The sequence below is a fragment of the Babylonia areolata genome, chromosome 24 (assembly GCF_041734735.1).
Source record: "Babylonia areolata isolate BAREFJ2019XMU chromosome 24, ASM4173473v1, whole genome shotgun sequence".
Classification (NCBI taxonomy): Eukaryota; Metazoa; Mollusca; class Gastropoda; order Neogastropoda; family Buccinidae; genus Babylonia; species Babylonia areolata.
Genome location: NC_134899.1, coordinates 37315814 through 37325193, shown reverse-complemented (window position 1 = coordinate 37325193; position 9380 = coordinate 37315814).

Sequence of the window (9380 nt, the reverse complement as noted above, 5' to 3'; positions counted from 1 at the left end):
GACTACCTCTGAGAATCTGTTCTAGTTCTCGATCTCTTGCTAGAAACATTTAGCTCAAATCAAATCAAATTATGGTGCTTAGAGCCTCGCCGACCACTAAGGCCATCTCAAGGCTTAGTCGCCATGTTCAGTTACTGATACCTAATCAGTATACTCAGTACAAAGGTAAAAAACTGAACGAAACAAAGCAAAGCAAAACAAACAACAACAACAACAACAACAACAACAACAACAACAAAAAAAAATCACCGCTTTAAGCTTTCCACTCAAAGTTTAAAAAACCATCCCGGATAGTTTAAAACTTTCAAATCTGATTAAAAATGTTCACTTCTTTCAAGAAGTCCATTAGCGGCCACGGAAGGACAAGTCACGAAACAAAGTCTTCAGAGAAACCGCCGTGTAATGTCTGTGTCTAACGTCATGCAGATTCCAACACTAGTCAAGAAGCACGTGTTTCACGGCCGGTGAGAGGCTCATCACAGGGAATACATCAAAGGGCCTCTTCCCCCTTCAACAAGTAAGCATGAATTAAAAAAAAAAAGAAAGAAAAAAAAGTGTGCCCCGCACGCACTGAGTCTGCCCAGCACAGACTCCTCCTTTCTGTTCTTCACCCCCGATGGGAGGGTCTCTTTTAGGTCTTAATTCCCTCATCCACCCACCAACCCACCCAATCTCGAGCCGATCCTAAAACATGTGCTGGCGAAGTACAGAAACATATTTGAACCACTGTCAGGCACAAACAGGATCATGTGATGTTCTTAAATTAGAAACGTCAGCAGACGACATTGGATTACCTGGACGACCTTTGCAACACGTTGCGGTTGTGACAGACAGACACATGATCGCGATGGCACAGAGTTTCGAGATAATGGTTTAACAAATATCGATGGTGACGGTGCATATTATTGTCTGCATTAAAATATTGTTCTGAGACTGGATTTACAGTTGCATAATGTCATACTGACCCCACTGGCCTTTCTCCCTGCCGAGCAGTTTGGACTCACGTAAAGAACATGAAAAAGAACACACACACACACACACACACACACACACACACCACACACACACACATACAGAGTCTCTTCTCTTTCTCCCCCACCCCCCACCCCCCCGTCTCTCTCTCTCCCTCTGTCTCATTCTCTCCCTGTCTCTCTCTCTGTCTCTGTCTGTTTCTCTGTCTCCAATGTCTCTGTCTGTCTGTCTGTCTGTCTCCCCGAGAAAACTGAAAGAGGAAAAGGCAGTTGTCACGCACTCATTTATGTCATCGACCATAGTAACTGAGTGTTTTGCGTGTGTGTCAGTGTGTGTGTGTGTGTGTGTGTGTGTGTGTGTGTGTGAGAGAGAGAGAGAGAGAGAGAGAGAGAGAGAGAGAGTAGTTCTGGTGGCAGTTCAGCATTGAGACGACTTTTTTTTTTCACTCTTTTTTTCCCTCTTTATTTATTTTTTTTATTATTATTTTTTTTTAAATATACGCTAAGACGGGTTATCGACAGTTGTGATGCGGCGTAAAACTGACGAGTCAAATTAGTACGTACGTGCATACATGAACCCATGATGTTTCACCAGCTCAGTTCAGTCGTGAAATGCCTGTGTCACAATTAAAACACAACAGCTGCGCTTCAACAAATTCACATTGATTCATTTCAGAAAGTTTATGTCAGTAGGTTACGATCGAGAGTCCACTGATGTGAATGGTGAATGTAAAATAAGCAAAGTAACTAACTAACTTACTGACTGACATCAAAGTATACTAGTTTCAACAGATCCACTGATGACTGCACTGTGTGTGTGTGTGTGTGTGTGTGTGTGTGTGTGTGTGTGTGTGTGTGTGTGTGTGTGTGTGTGAGAGAGAGAGAGAGAGAGGAATACTTAAAAATTATTTCACACCTTTGCCCACAACAGCAACAATAAAACAACAAAAGAGAAATAATGAATACTGAAATTTGTGTACACAGCTGAAATCAGATGAACAATCTCTCTCTCTCTCTCTCTCTCTCTCTCTCTCTCTCTCTCTCTCTCTCTCTCTCTCTCTCATCATCCATGCTCTCCTTCATCTTTCTCTTTATATGTATGTATGTAGTCGGTGTGTGTCCTCATATGGGAGAAGAGGCCGATTCTGGATGCGCAGCACTTCCCACAGGTGTTGCAAGGGAAAACGCCTCCGGAAGTTGAGCCCTGCTTCCTTCGCTCATGCTTCTCCTTAATGGCCAGCGTTCTCTTGTTTTCAAACGTCTTTATGCTACTAGAGCACAGTATCCTCCAGCGAGAGCGGTCAAAGGCATCAGTTTCCCAGGAAGCGATGTCTATGTTACAGGTTTGTCTTCAAGTTGTCATTGAAGCGCTTGCAGGGTCTTCCAAGTTCGTGGTGGCCTTCCTCCAGCTGGCCATACAAAAGCATCTTCGAGATCCTGCTGTCTGTCATGCGGACAACGGGTCATGTCCAGCGTAGCTGGCACTGGATCAGCAGGCTTTCGATGCTGGGCAGGCCGCTCCACTCTAGGACCTGGAGGTTGGAGACCCTGTCTTGCCACTTTATGCCGAGGATTTTTCGTAGGCATCTCTGGTGAAACTGCTCCAGTTGTTGAATGTGACGGCGATACGTCGTCCATATTTCACAGCAGTACAACAAGGTGGTCAGCACAACAGCTCTGTAGGTTTTGATTTTGGTGCTGAGTCTGATGGCTTTGCTGTTACACAGCCTGTTGAGTCTGCCAAAGGCGGATCTGGCCTTGGCGATGCGCAGCGTTACTTCTGCCTCAAGGGCTCCGTTGCTGCATAGGAAGCTGCCCAGGTAGCAAAACGTGTCGACTGACCGATCTTGATTGCAGGTGGGGGAGAGGCACTTGCGTTCTGTGAGCTAGTTGGTTGGTACATGGACTCGGTCTTGCTGAGACTGATGGTGAGCCCAAGGCGCCTGCAGGAGGTTGAGAACCTGTCCATAATGAACTGCATGTACTCACGGGTGTGTGCAGCAAGCGCGCAGTCATCAGCGAAGAGGAACTCTCTCAACAGTGCCTCAAACACCCTGGATCTAGCGTGGAGTCGCTGCAAGTTGACTAAGTTTGCCATCTGTGCGAAACTGAATGTAGATGCCCCGGTCAAGTCTTGGAAGGCGTCAATCAGCATGGCAGAGAAGAGAATGGAGAACAGTGTGGGTGCCAGGACGCAGCCCTGCTTCACTCCATTTACCACAGGGAACGGATCCGACATGTCAGTATTTTCCTGTACTCTCGCCTGCATGCCATCGTGGAATGACGCAATCAGCTGGATTAGGCTCACTGGGCAGCCGAACTTTAGGAGGATCTTCCACAGACCACGGCGGTTTACCGTGTCGAAGGCCTTACTCAGGTCTACAAAGACCATGTGGAGCTCCTTGTTCTGCTCACGGCACTTCTCTTGCATCTGGCGTACGGCAAACACCATGTCACATGTTCCCCTCTCTGAGCGAAAGCTGCACTGTGCTTCAGGGATGACTGTGATGGAGACATGGTCAACCAGTCTGTTCAGTATGATGCGGGCGAAGATCTTGCCGGCGATGCAGAGGAGAGAGGTTCCACGGTGGTTATCGCAGGATGTTTTGTCTCCCTTCCGTTTGTAAATGTGGACAATTGAAGCATCCTTGAAATCCTGGAACAGGGCGATCAGCTTGTCTGTCAGCACCTCGCCTCCATGCTTGTACATGTCGGCCTGGATTCCATCCGCTCCTAGTGCTTTTCCTGACGTTGTCAGCTTCAGGACCTTCCGGGTCTCGGTCTTGGTGGGAGGGGCAGCTAGCGAGTCATTGACTGGTAGCTGTGGGAGGGCTGCAATTACCTCGTCAGATACGGACGAGTCCCTGTTGAGGAGGGTGTTGAAGTGCTCTGCCCAGCGGGCAAGGATGTCTTTCTTGTCTGTCAGGAGGGTGGTCTGGTCCAAGGCTCGGACAGGGGTTGATCCTGTGACTCTCGGCCCATACACAGCTCGGAGACCATCAGGGAAGGTCTTCATGTCATAAGCATCAGCGGCTGACTGAAGCTCTTCGTACTTTCTCTCCCACCAGGTGTACTGCATCTCACGCAGCCTCTTCTGTACGAGTTGCTTGGTTTGCAAGTACTGGTTCTTCTTCCTCTGGCAGTATTTATCGGAAATGTGATCCTGATGCCGTATATGCAGTGTGTTCAGGAGATTGGAGATTCCAGAGTCGTTCTCGTCAAACCAGTCTTTGTGGCTCCTCTGTACAAAGCTGGGTGTGTCAGCTGCTGCTGTGTACACAGCATCTCTAAAGGTGCTCCATACCTCTTCTACATCAGTCGATGTAGGAATTTCTTGGAGAGCTGCTTGGATTTTCTGCTGCAGCACGTCCTTGCTGATAGGGAGGCGGTGGATATTCAGCTTCTAAGAGGGTTTCTGCCTGACTGGTTGGAGCTTGTGTGCAAGTCTGATGTTCATCTTGCTGCTTACCAGGCGATGGTCCGACCAACAGACTGCTCCTCTCATGCAGCGTGTAATGGAAACATCACCTCTGCCCCTCTGTCGGACAATCACATAGTCCAGCATGTGCCATTGCTTGGAGCGGGGGTGCATCCATGTGTTCTTGTACTTGTCCGCTTGTTGGAAGAGGGTGTTCAGTGGTGATGGTCAGTCCATGCTGCGCGCAGAGCGAGAGCAAAATCAGTCTGTTGGAGTTGCATTTGCCAGTGCCGTGCTGTCCTTGGACTTTTGGCCACGAGGAGGAGTCCACGCCGACGCGGGCATTGAAATCCCCAAGGGTGATCAGCCTGTCCTTTCTGTCTACTGCTGAAATGGTGCGGCTGAGCTCCTCGTATATATATATATATATGTGTATGTGTGTGTGTGTGTGTGTGTGTGTGTGTTGTGTGTTCGTGTGTGTGTTCGCGCGTGTGTGTGTGTGTTATATTGCCGGTATAAGCATAATATTTTTATTACCTTATCATTTGGTATTGTGCAATGTAACCACTGATAGTTACAGTGCAAATAATCTTGTTTACACAAAGTTAGATAAACAATTACTCTCTCTCTCTCATCCATGTTCTCCTTCATGTCTCTTTAGTCTTTATATGTATGTGTATATGAATATAACGACAACTGATATATATATATCAGTTGTCGTTATATCTACTACCTTTATGATTTCAAGTTAATATTGTGTAGTGTAGACCCTGTTTAGGGCGGGTGCTGGATGTAAAAAGACAAAAAAACAACAACAGCAAACAAGAACAAGAGAGGAAAGACCTTCAAGACTCACTTGTGATAAATTAAGTCCCCTAGCATTAATTACAGATTAATTTCCCTTTTTTTACTATCTGCACCAAAACGTTTGCTTAATAAATAAAAATTCCATGCTTAGCAAAAGAAGTTCCTGTTTGAACAAAAAATGATAATAATGACTCCTCTTGTTGTTGTTTAGAATAAGAGGTCAAAGTGCCAAGTTTAGATAATACAAAAAATATAAATATAACAGTAAATGCAGTTTGCATATAATTAGGCTTCTTTTTTTTCTTTTTTTTTGTGCCCATCCCAGAGGTGCAACATTGTTTTAAACAAGATGACTGGAAAAAACTGAATTTTAAAAAAATTTTTATGCCAAATTTGGTGTCAACTGAAAAAGTATTTGCAGAGAAAATGTCAATGTTAAAGTTTACCACGGACCTACAGACACACAGACACACACACAGACACACACACACATACACACACACACACACACACACACACACACACACAGAGACAACCGAACACCGGGTTAAAACATAGACTCACTTTGTTTACACAAGTCAGTCAATAAAAACCGGCCGAGTGTTTATGATTTACATTCTCTCTCTCTCTTTCTCCATGTGTGTGTGTGGGTGTGTGCGTGTGGATGTAGGAATTTTTTGTTTAATGTCCCGTCACACATATCGGTGATTGAAGACATTTTGTAAAAGTATTTATGAATACATCTGAGTATTATCTGTTAGAAGGGGTGGGAGATGTGGATGAATGGAGGGTTTGGGGAAACTGGGCAAATGAGGGTAAAAATGTGGGTGAAATTTGAAAGAAAAACAAAACAAAAACAAAAAAAACAAAAACACCCCCCTCTAAATACAGTTACAGGAAATTACTTAAAGGACTTCGTAAAAGAGAAGTCGTTAAACTGACAAGCGAAACAACTGATAATGAATGCAAAAAGTCAAAAACATCAACGTTCTCAGTCACTTGTGAAGACACACTTTCGTGTACAAAAGGCTTCATCAAGCTACAGTGAAAAATTATATGCTCAATTGTCAGGTTATTAAAGCATATACACTTGACATTAGAACAATACTTGGTCCGTAATGAATTTGATAATAGTCTGAGAGCTAAGCTCAGAATTGGTCTGCGAATCGGACCAAAGTCTGAGAGAGTCAACTGACGAGGTTTTAGACTTGAATTCAAGCACCTATAAAAGTCTCTTTCTAGTATATTGCTTATTTCCTTGTATGACAATGGGCAATATACTTTTATACTATCTATATGATTTTTTGCTCCCCTTTTTGCTGCCCTATCTGCTTGGTCGTTATAACGGAATCCAGTGTGGGATGGTATCCAACAAAAATCAACATTTGTACCCTTCACAAATAGGGAGTGCAATAAATACCTAATTTCAAAAAATAAATCTTCTCTTTGATTATTCTCAAAAAGGAGCAAACCTTTTAAGACAGATTGAGAATCAACACAAAATAGGATATTACTTATTATGATTGGTATATCAACAAGATGATTTAAAGCCATAAGGATGGCCACCAATTCAGCTGTAAAAATGGAATGTCCCTTACCTAAATAATATGATTTTTCTGTTTTAAGGTCAGGAATGACAAAAGCAGATCCTGCACTGCTATCATCCAGGACCGAGCCATCAGTGTAAACTTTTAAATGATAATCAAAATTTTCTTCTAATTCAATTCTGACAGATGCTGCTATTATATGTGGAGATTCTCCTTTTGTTGTGTCAGAAGCACATATGTTGACGTTTGCTTTTGTTAACTCCCAGGGAGGGACAGGTGGCACCAGAACACGAGGTGCCATATCATGCAAATCAATGTCTGAAGAATTTAAAATATCTGACACATATGTGCGAATGGTTTGTAGATTTGAATTATTTTGTGCATTTTTTGGAAAATCAATATCAGACCTAATATTTAATTCCTCAAAATCATCCACTGCTGTACATCTCACAATATATTTAGCAGAACTTAATTTTCTGATTTCATCTAGTGGTAGAATACCCGCAAGCTTATAGGCTTCTGAGGTCTTAGTATGCACAGGTACCCCTAAAGCCAGTTTCACAGCTTTACTGTCAATTATTCGCAGCTTCTTTAGGAACGTCGGCGGGGCAGAAAAGAAAATTTCTTGACCGTAGGTCAATCTTGATCTTACGAGAGATGTCGCTAAATGTAAAAGAATTTTGGAGTCTTGTCCCCAAGGAGAGTGACTTACAATTTTTAAGAAATTTAAACTTTTAACTGCTTTAGTCACCATTGAATCAATGTGTTTCTTCCAGTTTAGTTTTGAAGTAAATAGGATCCCAAGAAATTTGATTTCCGACTTGAAAAATATTTCACGTCCTCCTAAAAAAAAACCGTGGTAGTTTGCTGGGATTATAACCATTATTAAAGAGGATCAAATGTGTTTTTTCTACAGAAAACTCAAAACCATTAGATTGCATATAGCTACTCAGTCTATCGAGTTCACCCTGAAAATGTTTCTGTACATAATTTATGTAATGTAGGCTTGTCCTTTTCCTCAAGGATGTCTGAATCCATATAGCAATATCATCAGCATATTGAGCCAGCTTGGTAGATGATGAAAAACATGTATGTAAATCATAAAGCATAATGTTGAACAACAATGGAGAAATAATGGAACCCTGCGGGATTCCCATGTTTATAGGCCTAGAGGTTGATAAAGTTACTCCCACTTTTGCCACTATATATCTCCCACTTAAAAAGGATTTAACATAGTCATAAACATGACCCGACAGACCAATTTGTTTCAGCTTAAATAACAGTCTGCTATGCCACACTCGGTCATAAGCTTTAGTAAGATCGAAGAAGGACGCAAGGATACTTTTTCGCTTAGAAAACTGTTTTTTAATTTGGGTAGTGAGACGGGTCAGATGATCAATTGTAGATCTTCCTTTCCGGAATCCAGTTTGAGCTGACGGAATTATGTTATTTTTGTCACAGTAATACACCATTCTAATATTTACAATTTTCTCCATGACTTTCCCAACGTGGGAGGTAACCGAAATAGGTCTATAACTCGAAGCTTCTGTTCGAGGTTTACTCTGTTTTAGTACAGGAGTTACAATGGAAGTTTTCCATACCTCAGGGATTTGTCCACATTCCCAGCACTTTTGAAATAATGTATGTAATATAATCAACCAGTTTTCTGGCAAATGGTTCAACATGGTGTAAGATACTACATCCTTACCAACTGACACATTTTTGTTACTCAACAAATGAATAGCGTTCTTTACCTCATGTAAAGTTATTGCCGAATTGATTGTATTATCATTTTGTGGGGTAGGATCTCTATATTTGTCACTGATTTCTTCTTCCTCTCTTAAAGTCTTTTGTTTAGTTGACAAACTATCTACACTGCCTGTTTTAGAATACATACAAACAAATTCTTCAGCCTTCTCTTGAGGGGACAGAAACTCTTTATCTTTTGTTTTAATAGGATAGTCTTGGAGAACAATGCCTGATTTCATTTCTTTCATTTTGGCCCACACTTTCGTCATATCCTTATGGTCAGATACTTCATTCAAACAGAATTGTGACCAGTATTGTCTTTTTTCTCGGGCTATGATTCTATTCGCCTTGATTTTTGTGTAACACATTTCTTTATGAGCGGCTTCTTTTACATCTTCATCACGTACTTTTCTGAGTTTCAACCATGTTAGGTATGCTAGTTTCTTTGTATTTACAGCCTCCGCACATGCATCATTCCACCAAACATTTCCAGAAAAAATGTCACTCCTCTTTGAACCTTTTTTGGGAATTGCTATTTCAGCAGCTCCAATAATTGATTTTTGAAAGTTGTTATAAAAAACATTTAAATCTTCACAAAAAATTTCACTTTCAGAAATGTTCGTAAGATAGTTTTGAAATGTTTCCCAGTTTGCATATTTGTAATTGAATTTTGGGATTTCGTCTTCTCCGCTGTATTTAGATATATTACAATCCTTAAAAGACAGTGTGATTGGCACATGATCACTGCCTAGTGGATCATCCCCAGTATCCCACTGTACTGTTAAAGCTAGAGATGGTGATATGAAGGTTAGGTCAAGTGCCGATGCTCTATGATGAGCCACATCTGGGATACGTGTAATCCTCCCATCGTTAAGTAAATGCAACGAT